This window comes from Euprymna scolopes, chromosome 43 (genome assembly GCF_053919585.1).
Source record: "Euprymna scolopes isolate OS-2025 chromosome 43, ASM5391958v1, whole genome shotgun sequence".
NCBI classification, from domain to species: Eukaryota; Metazoa; Mollusca; class Cephalopoda; order Sepiida; family Sepiolidae; genus Euprymna; species Euprymna scolopes.
The window spans coordinates 7,784,025-7,801,524 of record NC_136524.1 but is presented as its reverse complement, the minus strand read 5'-3'; the positions used below and the strand labels follow the sequence as shown (position 1 = coordinate 7,801,524).

At 34.0% G+C, this 17,500-nt stretch overlaps 1 long non-coding RNA gene across 1 annotated transcript in view; it reads right to left on the bottom strand.

Moving 5' to 3' along the window:
• The window catches only part of LOC145268160 (uncharacterized), a 110,816-nt gene extending 98,127 nt beyond the window's left edge, over window positions 1-12,689 (bottom strand). The window contains exon 1 of the long non-coding RNA XR_013864855.1: window positions 12,519-12,689. This is a non-coding gene — a long non-coding RNA (uncharacterized LOC145268160). The remainder of the gene's footprint in view (window positions 1-12,518) is intronic.
• Window positions 12,690-17,500: the final 4,811 nt, after the last annotated feature.

Here is a 17,500-nt window from a genome sequence, read left to right as displayed (position 1 = left end):
AATATATATATATATATATATATATATATATATAAATATATATATATATATATATAAATATATATATATATATATAAATATATATATATATATATATAAATATATATATATATATATATAAATATATATATATATATATATATATATAAATATATATATATATATATAAATATATATATATATATATATATATAAATATATATATATATATATATATAAATATATATATATATATAAATATATATATATATATATATATATAAATATATATATATATATATATATATAAATATATATATATATATATATAAATATATATATATATATATAAATATATATATATATATATATATATATATAAATATATATATATATATATATATATATATAAATATATATATATATATATATATAAATATATATATATATATATAAATATCTATATATATATATATATATAATTATAAATGTATATATAAATATATATATATATATATAAATATCTATATATATATATATATAATTATAAATGTATATATAAATATATATATAAATATAAATATATATATAAATATATATATAAATATTTATATAATATTTTCTTGCTTTCCCTATAATGGACCATTTTAGTTCATACTTTATGTTTTTACTTATGAGATCTCTGACCCTTTCCCCAAGGGCAGTATCGTTTTTAATTTTCATATTTTTATTCAGGTTGTTCTTTATTTGGTTATTAGTTTGGTTGGTTCTATCAATATTATTCACATTATTTCTAATTATTTTAAATGATGCAACATGGTTACTATAACGCTGCTTAAACTTGCAACCAGTTGATCCAAGGTATGTTTCAGTACCAGCGTATGTAAGAGCTTAACGACAAAATAAGTGAATTTCTATTTATGTAGGTTGTGATTTTATTCAATTTACGTATATATTCTCTGAAAACTCTTTTGAAAATTCATTGAGCTGAGATTATAATAGAGTTGGTATTATAGACAATTATATTCTAAACTTGCAACAGAAAGGAATTGTCGATAAAATAAAATTATATATATATATATATATATATATATATATATGTGTGTGTGTGTGTGTGTGTGTGTGTGTGTGAACGTGTCTGTGTGTGTGTGTGTGTGTGTGTGTGTGCGTTTGCGTGTGTGTGTGTCTGTGTACATTTTCCTTCGCAATAACTCTGTCAATTTTTAGTCTACAGACTCGAAATTTGATATGCAGGGTACTGAGATTTGGGAAAATCTATGTGATCGGTTTTCCGCCAGAAATTTGGCTGTTAAAGGGCCAAACTTCAACGATTTGACCTTTGAGAACTCTACCAAACTCCTCTTGAAATTTTAGATATGGGTTACTTGAACATGGATCTAACTCAATAACTCGATTCGAACCCAAAACAATAATTTTTAAGGGGTCATAATGGGGTCAAAGTTAAAAAAAATTGACCGTTTTTTTTTGTTTTTGTTTTTTGTTGTTTTTTTTTTGTTTGCTCAGCATACACCACCAAACACCCGGGTAACCCCGGGCTGAAATGCTAGTATATATATATATAAATATATATATATAAATATATATATATAAATATATATAAATATATATATAAATATATATACATATATATATATATATATATAAATATATATAAATATATATACATAAATATATATATAAACATATATATAAATATATATATATATATATATATAAATATACTAGACTACCCGTGACCCGTTGGGTCAGTATGTTATATTAGCTATGGAATTCATGTATGAGCGTGACACTTGTGACGTAAAGAAAATAGTTTTTTTTTGACATAACAGAAACATTTATATGACAATATATTAAAATGAAAAATCACGGACGGGTCACTCAAACATGAAAAAAAAAACATCCCCATTCGTGTAAAGTTGCCTATTTTTCCGAATAATCGCTCAAAAATCGAAAATTAAACATGATTTTCCTACGAATCGAACGCTGACGAAAGTCATTTAGCAGCAAAAACGCACATGAATCTACCAATGAGAAATATAAGAATGAAAACCCCATATTGGAATCCTTCAGCCAAGTTATAGAAACTTAAGATCTAAAAAAAAAATGATTAATAAAAACTGAAGCAAAAAATAAAACCTAAATAAATAAAATAAAATAAAGCTAATATTGAAACAGATTAGTAAATGTGTCAACAAATTCATCGTTCTCACGCAACTATTTTGTATCTAGAAATGTAAACAAAAATAAAAAAGAAAGAAGGAAAGGGATGGATAGAGCGTAGTAGTAGTAGTAGTAGTAGTAGTAGTAGTCTTGGCTTTACTACAATTGTTCTTATGTTTGTCAACGGGTTAAAGCTGTTTATTTGTAAGAAAATAGCGACAGTATAGTTGTAATAAAGAATAGTTGCAAAACACCCCAACTCTTCCCATGTTAAATAATAATTTCGAAATAATAACGTTAATATTTCAGTGCGCAGATCAAAATCTGCAAAAGAAGCGATTTTTGTTGATTTGTTTACGTTATTATTGCTTAATATTTATGCGTGTATGCGCAACCGGATGTCGTAAGCCGGAAAGTGGATTGCATCACTCGTTACAAGGTCATTTGAGTTTTATAATTATATATATTTGGCATTTTTTTTATATCAATAAGATTTACTTAAAGTCAAACTTGATTTCAAATTTAAGTAATTAAAAATCAACTGTCTATGCAGTGATGCTCTTAAACTGCTGGTTGTGGCTGTATTTATTGATCTCTCTGTAAAAATAGTTTTAATAAATCAAAATAAATTCCTTTTTTCTTGAATTATTTTAAATCTTAAAAAATATCAAAATGTTTAATTCATTTTTCTTAGATACATTCTTCTCTGTCGACTGGTACATGCTTCTCATACCAGAGTGGGAAAATCAACTTCACCCCTCCATTCAGGTAGAAGAAAAAAACAGGAGAAATTTTAACCACCTCCCATGGACTTTTAACCACCTCTTATATATAAGGTGAGATGGGGTACTTATGGTATCACACCAATAAAAATAATAAATAAAGCTCAATATAGTAGATAGAGCAATTAAAAAAATAGGAAAAATTGAAGATGAAAAATAAAATTTAATAAATTATAATGCGTTTTTTTTACTTAGTGTATCCTCTTAAAAAAAAGCTTATATATAGCAATTATTTATTCATATAAGCATAAATTCCCCTAGTAATTCTAGATGAAATTGAAAGAAAATTCAAAAAAATTTTAATCTTTGGAGATGAGGTTTCATAATTTGTGCATTCCTTCTTTTTTGAAGACTGTTATCCTAATCTTCATAGTTGTCGTTTCACCACGTTTCAGCCAACTAATCCTATATACCTAAAGAAAACCATGTATGTATGTGTACATACATATAGAAAATTCTATATATCTACAGAAAATCATGTATGGCTTTCTTCATGGAAATAACTTCCGCTTTTTTAACATCCTTTTAGAAGTGTCGATAAATCGTTCTACCTGACCATTGCTTTTTGCATGACACCGCGCGATTGTGAAGTGTTCCACTAGAAACGACTAACAAAACATTTTGAATTCACTGAATGTGCATTAAATATCCGATACTACACATTCCACGTCTCCAAACTTTATGAGCAATTAACGCAGAAACAAAATTGTTGTTTCTGTTGTTGTATTTGTTTACACTTAAATATCTCTGATCATTTAATAAGGATATCCATTGTAAACAGATGATAGAACCAATAGTCCAGCAAAGTCAATATGGATTCTCGACCATGTTGGCCCGTTTTCTGGCAGAGTTTGAATTTTATAGAAGTCGATTTACATGATCCCACTGCATTATTGATATCTCGATTCATTTTTATTCAGTAGACGTAATCATGCAATTATGCAAGATTATTCATCTGTAATATGCCTGGACGCTAAGCAGGAAAACCTCGGTCAATACGCTTTTTGGAATGTTGCCGGAATGACTACTCAATCAATGTACGTTATTACATCGTCACAGATTGAGTATACTTCCCGAATTTTTGGTTCTTTTGATTACGTTCTTTTAAACACACACACACACACACACACACACACACACACACATATATATATAAAATAAAAGTGAACGTGTCTGTGTGTTTGCGCGTGTGTGTGTGTGTGTGTGTGTGTGTGTGTGTGTACGTTTCCCTACACAATAACTCTGTTTAATCTTTAGTCTACAGACTCAAAATTTGATATACAGGGTACTAAGATTTGGGAAAATTTATGTGATCGGTTTCGGCCAGAAATTTGGCGATTAAGGTGTCAAATTCAATGATTTGACCTTTGAGAACTCTATCAAACTCCTCTGACAATTTTGGATCTACGCACTTGAAATTTTAGATATAGGTTCCTTGGGCATGGATCTAACTTAATAACTTGATTTGAGCCCAAAACAATAAATTTTAAGGGGTCATAATAGGGGTCAAAGTTAAAAAAAATTCATCTGTAATATGTCTGGACGCTAAGCATGAAAACCTCGGTCAATACGCCTTTTGGAATGTTGGCGGAATAACCACTCGATCAGTGTACGTTATTACTAGGTCTATGACAACAGCATATTCTTTTAATTGTTTTGACTCTCGAGTATATATCTGACACAGTTAGACACAGTTAATCAACCGAGAACCGCATCACTCTATATAAAAGCATATAAGATATCAACGGACACTCACTCAAGAGTCAAAACAATGAAAATAATATGCTGTTGTTATAGCCCGAGTTATTACATCATCACAGATTGAATATGCTTCCGGATTTTGGGTTTTTTTTATTACATTCTTTTAAACGTATTCATTTTTTTTATATATATAAAATCATCGTTGATCGCTTTACCTGTCCAAGTGTCACCAGAAATTCTTACGACAGTACACAAAATGTTTTCCATTTCTACTTCTGCAGATTTCGGTATATAAAAAATTCTCTCTAGATTTTCAGTACTCTCAATCTTTTTGGATAACCGCCTCAATGTATATTGCATTATCGCAACAGCCGCTTACCATTGATTACTTGCTGATAACGACCATTGGTCTTCTCTAGGATTTCGGTAGCAATAAGCCTCCTCAGTCTCCAAGTACTCTCCACGCTCTTCCAATGGAGGTTTGGTTAATGCTCCGCTCCCTCGATATTTCCATCCTCCTTGAGCCTTCATGACTATTTCGTGTGGCATCAGTCGAGGCTGGTGCCTTTTATTTTTGTTAAATTTATTGCAATTACTATACATCAATTAACAAAGATCTCTCTTTCTCGCTCTCTACCTTCCTTGTTTATTTAAACTTTTTTATTCCGTTTCTTCTTCTTCTTCTTCTTCTTCTTCTTTATCTCTTTCTCATTCAATTGGAGATGAAAGAGAGAGAGAGAGAGAGAGAGAGAGAGAGAGAGAGAGAGAATGGAGGTGAGCGACTTAAGGTTGAGGTGAAGGAAGGGACAGATAAACATGATTTGCACAAAAATAAGTGAACTAGAAAGCAACAGGTAGTGAAGTATAGAAAGAGAGGTAGAGAGGTAGAGATATGTAGGGAATGAGAAAGAGGGTCATGAGAATCAGAAGGAAGTAGCATTGAAATACTTACGAATTGAAGAAACATCGATAGGTAGAATGAGAGATGAAGAGAGAAAGAGTGTGAGATGTAAATGAGAAGAATGAAAAAGTGTTGTAGGTCGAAGTGTGAAAACAGGAAAAGTTGAAGAAGATAATCAGATGCGAAATCTTGCAAGGGACGCCATTAGCAGAGTCAATACCTTTTTGTTGACATAACAACAGAAATACAAAAGTGGATTAGATGTCGGCATCCGAGTGAAATTCGCACGTCTAGAGAGAGAGGGGGAGGGAGAGGGAGAGGGAGAGACGTAGAGAAGAGGTAGAGAGAGAAATGTAAGAGGGATAGAAGGAGGCAAAGAGAGATAACGGGGTTGATAAAAAAAGAGAGAGAGAAAGAAGAGGTAGAGGAAGAGAGATATTAAGAGAAGAAAGAGAGATATAAGGGGGTAGAGGAAGGCACGGAGAGAGAGGAGAGAGAGAGAGAGAGAGAGAGAGAGAGAGAGAGAGAGAGAGAGAGAGAGAGATGAAGTGGTAGATAGAGAGAAAGAGAGGTTGAAAGAGGATGTTTTCGAAGGTTTGGTGGAATGAAGAAATACTTATGAATTAAAGATGAAAATGAAAGGGAAAGTGAGAGATTTGGTGTTGAGAGAAGGGATGAATGAGAGAAAGGGAAGAGTAAAGACGGAGAGAGGTAGAAAGATAAAGAGGCGAGAAACAAGCAGATAGAAAGATAGATAGAAAGCATAAGAGAGAGAGATAGAGAGAAAGAGAAAGAGAGAGAGACAGAGAGAGAGAGAGAGACCTTTGTTAATTGATGTATAGTAATTGCAATAAATTTAACAAAAATAAAAGGCACCAGCCTCGACTGATGCCACACAAAATAGTCATGAAGGCTCAAGGAGGATGGAAATATCGAGGGAGCGGAGCACTAATCAAACCTCCATTGGAAGAGCGTGGAGAGTACTTGGAGACTGAGGAGGCTTATTGCTACCGAAATCCTAGAGAAGACCAATGGTCGTTATCAGCAAGTAATCAATGGTAAGCGGCTGTTGCGATAATGCAATATACATTGAGGCGGTTATCCCAAAAGATTGAGAGTACTGAAAATCTAGAGAGAATTTTTTATATACCGAAATCTGCAGAAGTAGAAATGGAAAACATTTTGTGTACTGTCGTAAGAATTTCTGGTGACACTTGAACGGATAAACGATGATTTTATAACATATATATATATATATATATATATATATATATATATATATATATATATATATATATATATATATACTAGCATTTCAGCCCGACGTTGCCCGGGTGTTTGGATGTGTATGTTGAGCAAAAAAAAAAAAAAGTGGTAGTAGGAAGGCAGGCTTGAACCCGTACCGCAAAGGAGGAAAAGAACGGGGTAAAACTTAACGTTTATGCTGTTACGACCACCGCCAAACCGGAAGCGACATTTTTTAAAAAAAATTTTTTAAATTAAATTTTAAATTAAGGCTAGACAATCTAAAGGAGAGGATAATTTTTTAAAATATCGGCGAAAAAAGTGAACCCCCCCTAGAAAAGTGCCTAGTTGAAAGGGAAGATATTTGTCGTATGAAAGGTCGAACTTTAAAACGATACTGATCTTGGTAAAATCCATCGCCTCTATTAAAAGTTTAAGGCAGACATGCAAACAGACATACATACATACATTTATATATTGGTAACTAAAATTTTTCACCCAAACTGATGAAAAAGCTTGCTCTATCTCTGAATACCCTTTATGTAAAATTTCAAATATTTAGACCAGAAATTGTCTGAGTAATTTGGAAGAGACCGCAGAGGTCAATTTTTTTAAACTTTGACCCCTATTATGACCCCTTAAAATTTATTGTTTTGGGCTCAAATCAAGTTATTAAGTTAGATCCATGCCCAAGGAACGTTAATCTAAAATTTCAAGTGCGTAGATCCAAAATTGTCAGAGGAGTTTGGTAGAGTTCTCAAAGGTCAAATCATTGAATTTGACACCTTAATCGCCAAATTTCTGGCCGAAACCGATCACATCGATTTTCCCAAATCTTAGTACCCGGTATATCAAATTTTGAGTCTGTAGACTAAAAATTAAACAGAGTTATTGTGTAGGGAAACGTACACACACACACACACACACACACACACACACACACACACACACACACACACACACACACACACGCAAACACACAGACACGTTCACTTTTATTTTATATGTGTGTGTGTGTGTGTGTGTGTGTGTGTGTGTGTGTGTGTGTGTGTGTGTGTGTGTGTTTAAAAGAACGTAATCAAAAGAACCAAAAATTCGGGAAGTATACTCAATCTGTGACGATGTAATAACGTACATTGATTGAGTAGTCATTCCGGCAACATTCCAAAAAGCGTATTGACCGAGGTTTTCCTGCTTAGCGTCCAGGCATATTACAGATGAATAATCTTGCATAATTGCATGATTACGTCTACTGAATAAAAATGAATCGAGATATCAATAATGCAGTGGGATCATGTAAATCGCCTTCTATAAAATTCAAACTCTGCCAGAAAACGGGCCAACATGGTCGAGAATCCATATTGACTTTGCTGGACTATTGGTTCTATCATCTGTTTACAATGGATATCCTTATTAAATGATCAGAGATATTTAAGTGTAAACAAATACAACAACAGAAACAACAATTTTGTTTCTGCGTTAATTGTTCATACATTTGTAAGAAAGTAATAAAGAACGCAAGAGAGTTATATGCTTAGTCCATCAAGTTCAAAGTAGCTGAGCAGCGGCTTGGTTCCCACCAGTTTTGGCAAACAGCATACAAAATCCTAAACAGAAGCGTGTGCTCTATCCCAACTATCATCAATGGACCTGAGTTAATCTCGTCAGCAGACAAAGCCAAACTCTTTACCAAGAACTTTGCAGCTAATTCTACCCTTTGCGGCCAAGGCCGCCAACCTCCAATATTTCCTCCTGTATCAGAAAACACGCTATGTGATATACAAATATCTGTACGTGATGTTGCTAAGTTAATCAAAAACCTTGATTCCAGTAAAGCAACCAGCCCTGACGGTATTCCAATTATAGTACTCAAAAAACTTCAACCAGAACTAGCGCCCATTCTTACAAAACTGTTTAAACGTTGTCTTAAGGAGAATTGCTTCCCATCACACTGGAAAATCTCATCAGTGTGCCCTGTATTTAAGAATTCAGGTGATCGTTCATCCCCTCCCCTCTCAGTTCAGGCCAATAAGTCTCCTGTGCGTCATAAGTAAGTTGCTGTAATCTGTGTTAAATAGTGAAGTAATCAACCATCTCAACAAAAATAACCTTCTTAGTGACACTCAATATGGTTTCCGTTCTGCTAGATCTACAGCAGATGTGCTTACAGTTATATCTCATAGGATTAGCGAATCTCTCCACGGAGGCTACCTTTCTAGGGCAATTGCTCTTGATATATCAAAGGCCTTTGATAGAGTATGGCATAAAGGTTTACTTCACAAGATCTCCAGCTATGGTATAGCTGGAAATGTCTTCTCAATTATTAAATCATTTCTCTCTGATAGGTTCATAAGAGTAGTAGTTGATGGGCAAAAATCAGAAGCTCACAGTATTAATGCTGGAGTCCCTCAGGGGTCCATCCTGGGCCCAACTCTTTTCCTGATCTACATTAATGATCTTCCAAATCACATCCTTTCATCATTCGTAGACATTTTTGCTGACGACACTACCATCTATGGTAGCACATCTAAGACAGTAAACGACCAAGTTCTCTCCAATTCTCTCTCCTCTGATCTTGATCACGTTGTACAATGGGGAAAGGAATGGCTGGTTACTTTTAATGCATCTAAAACCAAGCTTCTATCTTTACATCATCAACGTTCTGATCGCCATCTGGCATCAATTGAAATGAATGGCTCTCGTCTTGGGGAGGCCTCATGTTTTGACAAGCTTCTGGGTTTGACCTCTACTCCTGATCTTAAATCGAATATGTACATCAAATCTGTTGCCAAGGCCGCTGGAAAAATGGTGGGATCCTTCTATCGATCCAGTAGATATCTCACTGCTGATGCAATTCTCTATCTATATAAGAGCCAGATACGTCCAAGGATGGAGTACTGTTGCCACATATGGGCAGGAGCTGCTAGAAAAGACTTGTCCTGCCTTGATAGGGTTCAAAATAGACTTCGTGGCCTGGTGGGAGATGTCCTTTTCTCTTCGCTGCACCTCTATCTCACAGAAGAGATGTTGCGAGTTTGTCTCTGCTTTATCGTTATATTTATGGAAAGTGTTCAACTGAGCTTCAATCTATGGTCCCCCCCACGCCAAACTTTCACAAGAAACACTCTTCTAGCTGAAAACACTATCAATAATTCCCCCCACTCTTTATGTGTGCCTAAACCTAAACATAGATTCCATGATCAAGGCGTCTTTCTTAGATCTGCACGCCTGTGAAATTGTCTTCCGTTTTCCTGCTTTCCAGCTGTCTATAGTATGGTTGTCTTCAAGTCCAACGTGAACAGGTTTCTGATGAGCCGTTCCACTTATTAACAAATTTACTGAACTTCCATTACTATCGATTACTATATTGTCATTTTGACTACTGTACACTCTTTAACCCTTATCCTTGAGTGGCCTATCGGCCTTGATATGTTATGACGCCTATGTAAAAAAAAACATTTTGGAGACGTGGATTGTGTAGTATCGGATATTTAATGCACATTCAGTGAATTCAAAATGTTTTGTCAGTCGTTTCTAGTGGAACACTTCACAATCGCGCTGTATCGTGCAAAAAGCAATGGTCAGGTAGAACGATTTATCGACACTTCTAAAAGGATGTTAAAAAAGCGGAAGTTATTCCCATGAAGAAAGCCATACATGATTTTCTGTAGGTATATAGAATTTTCTATATGCATATACACATACATACATGGTTTTCTTTAGGTATATAGGATTAGTTGGCTGAAACGTGGTGAAACGACAACAACAACAATGAAGATGAGGATAACAGTCTGCAAAAAAGAAGGAATGCACAAATTATGAAACCTCATCTCAAAAGATTAAAAAAAAGCACAATTCGTTACGGGCAATGGAAGACCAGATAAAAACGGAACATTTGGATTTATAAAAATCTAATCTTCGTGGCACATTGTATAGAGTGTGACAGAATGAAGCTCCCTTTTTGGGGGAGCTGAGAGCTTCTATATTGATTAACCTTGTGGAGAACTAGTTCTTTACTTGCGGGGAGGCAAAAACACACATCTCAGTGATTTCACATTTTTAAAGGCTGACACTTGACAGATGTTTATAAATTTATAAATTCGGTGCACATTGAATTCAGTTGACAGATGTTTATGAATTCGGTGTACAGTGTAAAGTCAGCCATGCTGACATCTGAATTTGAAAAACAAAACGTGCGTTAAAACGTATATTTCTCTCTCTCTCTCTCTCTCTCTCTCTCTCCCCCCTCTTTCTCTCTTTTTCTCTCTTTCACTCTCTCTCTCCCTCTCTTTCAATGAGTGCAGAGAAGAGAAATGAATTATAATTGTATTTTTTAAACAGTTGAAACTTGCAATTTGCGTGCGACAGATGCACATAGCAGTTTGGCTGCATGTGTCAGGTCTCAACGGGTCTTAACTAAGTATGCTGCACCAGTGTTAAATGTAAAATAAATTATATATTTTCATAAAAATACATTTGCTCGTTTTTTTTATGCATCTGTTAAATTTCAGCATGTGGTTTCTGCCATTTAATGCCGAGGATGGAAACGCTGTCTGTAACAACGCAAAGCAGACTCAAGAAGTGACCCATGCCAGCCGGTTATTGTCGAATCCATATCGACCTTTTGATGTGCCTATAATTTGATATCGTAATATCGTTTATTCCCCCGGGGAGCTGTTTGCCATTCCCAGGACGTCTCAACTAAGTCTACTCCCCCGGGTTCACGACTTATTTTGTCATAAGAGGCGTTGAGTCTCTACGGTTCCAGGTGAGCATTGTCTGAAGATACCGGTTTAAATCCTATCTAAACAGGCCAGATGATTAGTTGGCCAAAACATAGCGAAACAACAACTATGGAAGGCAGTAATATAAATTACAAGACTCGGCATTCCTGTCCTGTTGCTGTTAATCATCTGAAGAAGGACAGAAGATGAGTTGGGCAAAACGTGCTGAAACAACAACAACAACAACAATGAAGATGAGAATGCCTTCCAAATGAAACCGTTCCATCTTGCATGTGACCAGCAGAAGCTACATTCATAAGAAATACAATAACGATGTTCGACAGATCGCTACTAAAGCATTGGAAACTGGAACGAAAAAAAAAAATGTCAAGTCAAAATGGAAATTTTAAAATCGAAGAAAAGATTATTTTCTAAATGTTTAAGAATAGCAAGTGATTTGGGGAAATCACAATCGTCGATAAAAGAATTGGGAATATGTTCTATATATTGTGAAAGGACCAAAATCTACTTTTAAGAAACATTTAAACGAAATCAAGAAAAGATATACCGATTCTGTAGAGCATAACTACGAAAGAAGAATTGATGGAATTTTGCGTTTGACACGCTCGAGTCATTAGTATCATAAGTACTTCCTCAAATGTAAACATCAAAAAGAAAAAGAAAAAATACAGAATTCATGGAAATCAACTCAAGAGAAAAGGATATTTACGGCTTAAAAGAGGATTGTGGCGTGAGCTGATCTGTCTATTTCAAGAATAAATGGACTCAAAGGCAATAAATACTGAATGTTGTGTCAGCTATTTGTGATAATTATGTCTTCGGAATCATGACGTGTACTTTTATAACTTACTTTTGTTAATCTTGATTATTGCCAGCATACAGAGCCACAACAAGAACACAGAGAGAGAGAGAGAGAGAGAGAGAGAGAGAGAGAGAGAGAGAGAGAGAGAGAGAGAGAGAGAGAGAGAATGGGAGAATACTTACAGTCAAAGGTGTTGTAGATAAAGGTGTGAACAATTGATGACGGGAATGAAATACAAAATATAAAACGTCTTCTTTGTCTTTCTGACAACAGAAATGGGTGATTCGTTTGCGTTAAAGTGAAATATCCACTTTTAGAGAGAGGAGACAGAGAGAGAGAGATAGATAGATAGATAGATAGATAGATAGAGAGAGAGAGAGAGAGAGAGAGAGAGAGAGAATTGAATGACTTTTTTTTCTGACTGGAGGAAAGGAAGAAATGGAAAGAAATAGTGGAAGCAAGTGAAAGGAACCAAAGAAAAGAATTGAATAGATAGATAGATAGATAGATAGATAGATAGATAGATAGATAGATAGATAGATAGATAGATGGATAGATAGATAGATAGATAGATAGGGAGGGAAAGGGAAGAGAGACATAGAGAGAGGGGGTAGTAGTAAACTGGCCTTTTGAGAATGAAAGGACGAAGGAGAGAGAAATGGTGGAAAAATGTAAAGGAAATAAGGGAAGGAAAATATAGTGTAAAGAGAGACATACATAACGAGTAGTAGCTAAAGAAATAATAGAGAGAAATAAGAAAAGAGCGAGCGTGAGAGAGAGAGAGAGAGGGGGGGAAGATAAAGAGAGAAAGATAGAGGGGCATGAACATTTTGAAAGTAGGCGTTTTGAGAGGATCAGTTGAAGAAAGTGACATTAAAATATTTTGAAACTAAAAATCAAAGACAGAGAGAGAGAGGGCGGGGAGGGAGAGAGCTAAGAGATTTGAGATAAAACATGAATTGCACAAAGAGGTACAAGAGAAAGAGGCAGAAATATATGGAAAGAGAGAGAGAGAGAGAGAGAGAGAGAGAGAGAGAGAGAGAGAGAGAGAGATGTCGGTGAATGCTTGGAAAGACCAGGGGAAAGAAAAAACATTAAAATACTTTGGAATTGAAGCAACGAAGACGGACAGAAAGGATGTGTGTGTGTGTGGGGGGGGGGGATAATATGAAGCAGAGGTGTAGACCAGGAGAGAAAAGGTGTTTTAGGTGAATGTATGAGGAAAGAAAGAGTTGAAGGAGACCAGATGCAAAATCCTGCTAAGAAAATGCAATTAGCAGAATCGACACCTTTTTCGTTGACATAACAACAGAAATACAGAAAGAGGATTAAATGTCGGCATCTAAGTGAAATGTGTGAGAGAGAGGAAGGGAAGAGACTGGGGTTTTGAAAGTGGACGTTTTCAGAGATTCGATTGAAGGAAGGACATTAAAATACTTTAGAATTTAAGATGAAAGAGAGAGAGAGAGAGAGAGAGAGAGAGAGAGAGAGAGAGAGAGAGAGAGAGGAAGATGAGAGAGTTAGTGTTCAGATATGGGACAAAGGAAACGTGATTTGCACAATAGTGAGGGAGGTGGAGAGAGAAAGGGATGAGTAGAGAATGAGAGGGCTAGAAAGAGAGAGAGAGAGAGAGAGGACGAGATAAAGTAGAGAGATAAATAGAAAGAGAGAGAGAGAGAGAGAGAGAGACAGAAACAGAGACAGAGACAGAGATGCTGAAAGTGGATGCTTTAGAAGATCCAGATAAATGGAGAACGTTAAAATGCTTTGGACTTGAAACTGAAAGGAGAGAAATGAGTGAAGTAGAAAGAGACATAGGTAGGGAGATGAGTACAGAAAGGGAGAGTTAAAGAAGGTTAGGAAATGAGAAAGAGAGATATGTCGATAGCATCAGGAGAAGGAAGTAGCATTAAATTACTTCTGAATTAATGTAACAAAGTTAATGGAGGGGGGGGGGAGAAGTACATGCTGGTAGACATTTTGGATAGTCAGCAGAATATAGTTACATCAAGACATTTTGAAATTGCGGAAATAAAGACAGATAAAAAGAAGGGGGTAGAGAGCACGGGCAAGAAAGGATGGAGCAGAGAAAGACCACGAAGGAAAGGTGTTGTAGGTGAAACTGAGCAGAAAGAACTGATGAAGAAGGAGATCGGATGCAACCCCATCTTTCTGTTGCCATAACAACAGAATACAGGTGGATTAAATGTTGTAATCCGAGTGAAATGTTCAATATTTAATATTTAAAATTTCAAATAGTTATTTACAATATTTGCACTAAAGCTATAAACAATTTTTTTTTTTACAAATATAGCACTACTTATTAAGTCTCAAGTGCCATTCGAGGATAAGGGTTATCAAGTTTGACAGTTTGGTTGGTGAAGCAGTGAGTGGATTTCTAACAATGATAGTAAGTGGTGAGAAATTGATTATTTAAGAGCACGATAATAAGAATTTATTTACATTGGACTTGAAAACAGTAATGCTATAATCAGCTGAGAAGCAACCCTGTGATATTGTGTTTTACAGACAGACAGTTTTTGGTAAGAAACTTTATCCATGAAAGTTTTGCTTGAATTAAAGTAGAGAGGGAGAAAGGTAGTTTATTGACTATAAATTGTTTTTGCTATAAATGCTTTATAGATAGAGAGGACCAAAGATTGAAGTTCAGTCGAGCACCGACCATAAAAGCATCGATAGAGTAGAGAATAACTAGCAACGTCTTTTCTGTTAAAAAGAACAGCAGCATTCCATCTTATGATGTATCTGACTTATATAGATAGAGGTGTCAAAGTTAGTTTTTTTTTTTTGGAGTATTTTTCCAAGGTGATTCGCCAAGATGAGAGTCATTCATTCAATTTGGACAAAGTGAGTATCAGAGTGTTGGTGATGAAAGAAGAGAAACTTGTTCTTATACATATTAAAAGTAACCAGCCACCTTTTCCCCATTGAACCACATGCTCATGGTTAGAACAGAGTGAAGCATAAAAATCTTGATCATGAATGCTCTTCGAAGTGTTGTCATAGATGATTATGTAAGCTGCCCATCAACAACTACTTATATAAACCTATTAAAGTATTTAATGGTTGAAAAGGCATTTCCAGATATTACATAACTATCAAGCTTGTCAAATTGACCTCTTTACCAAACCCTATCAAAAACTTTTGTTATGCCGAAAGCTATTGCTCTAGAAATGAAGCCCCCATAAAAAGATTCACTGATCCTTTGTGATATTACAATCACCATATTAGCTGTAGGTCTCGCAGGACGAAATCCATATTGCTTACATTGAATAGGCTGGTTTTGTTGAGGTGATTTACAACTTCACAGATTTAAACAAGTTACTCATGATGAACAGAAGACTGATTCGTCTCTACTGAGATGCAGAACACTGGTCGTCTGAATTTTAAATACAAATATATATAACAGTTTTCCAAGATGTTGAGAATCAAGTATATATAAAATATATATAAAAGTTTGCCATGTGTAAAGGAGAGATTAAAGATAGATTGATATATCTATCTATCTATCTATCTATCTATCTATATATATATATATCTATATATATATATATATATATATATATATATATATATATATATATATATATATATATAAATTACAATAAGTTTACCAAGGTAATCAAAATGGTAAACTTAAAATATATTATAAATATTAAAGAGTTAATATTTACAAGTAAAATAAACTCAGCCAGATGTAAAAGCTCAATAAAACCGAAAAGGAAATAGAGCTTATAATATGAGCAAATGATTAATAAAACATGTTAAAAGACATCTTGAAAAAGAGTTAAAAACATATTTAATTTTAAAAAAAGGAAACACAAGATAAGTGGATAGTCCTTAATCCGCAGAGTTTCGAAGAAATACTCTCCTTCTCATCAGAGGGCAGGAATTAGCAAAATGCAGGATCGGATTTTGCATATAAAAGTATTTAATGAAACTACAAGTAAGTCACAGATCTTACTTGGTCAAAAAAAAAAAAAGGTGAGGTAAGGGGAACAGGAGGCAAAAGAAAAATGATAAAATGAATGGATAGTCCGGTGAAGGGTAAAAATCCAAAAATGGTAAAATCCAAAACGGTCGGATTTAAAATTTCAATCCAATGGGTAAATTCCAAATGGTCCAAAATAATCAAAAAGGCAGAGTTCCTTGGAAAAAAGCGCAAATGGAATGAATTCCAAATCATTAAAAGAAAAGTACTGGAGAGAATATTTAAAAACACGTCTGTCAAGGCTGGATGAATAAAAAAAATTAAGTTTAAAAAAAAAAAAAAAAAACGAAAAGCAGTGAAGGTTTAAATTTGAAAAGCAAGGTCAAACTGACCCAGACAAGAAGCGCGAAAATTAGCGTTAATAATTAGGTCAGCTTAGATATGCACGTGAAAGTCCCAGAATTAAATTAAGAAAACTGATCAGAACAAATAAATGGCTAAGTTTATGAAATGGGGCGTCTGTTATGTATATAAAAAAAAAGAATGAAAGTAAATAAATAAAAAAATAGAAAATTATATATATACACATACACACATATATATATACATATACATACAGACAGACACACAAATGCACACATACATGCATATACATACACACATGCATATAAATATATATACATATATGTATACATATACAATAACACACAATACACACGCATGCATGAATATATACACATATCCAAAAACATATACAAGTTAAACAAAAACATACATACTTACATACAAAATAAGAGGAGTGATAGGCCGGTATCTACAAACTCCGGAATAAGGCAAACAAATGTGTATGTAAATGCATATAGTAAAATATAAGTAAACAAATACATAGAATAAAAATGGGTAGGTTGATGTATATATTTAATTAATAGGTATACTTATACCATAAAACGGAGACAGCAGATGGAAAACCGGCCAAAGAAATAAAGAAAAAGCAAATAAAATTAAAAATATAAAAAGCTTAGAAGGTAAGATTATATATATAAAAAAAATATGGGAAAAGATATATATTTGAAGGGTTAAATTAATAGCTATGTGATTTCAAATTTACCATATTTAAACTTGGACATATGTTTGCAGTAGGAGATCAGTTCGTTTTTAGAGTTTATTATATTACTACTTTGAGGGGAGGTTATAATAGTTATAGCTTCAGAT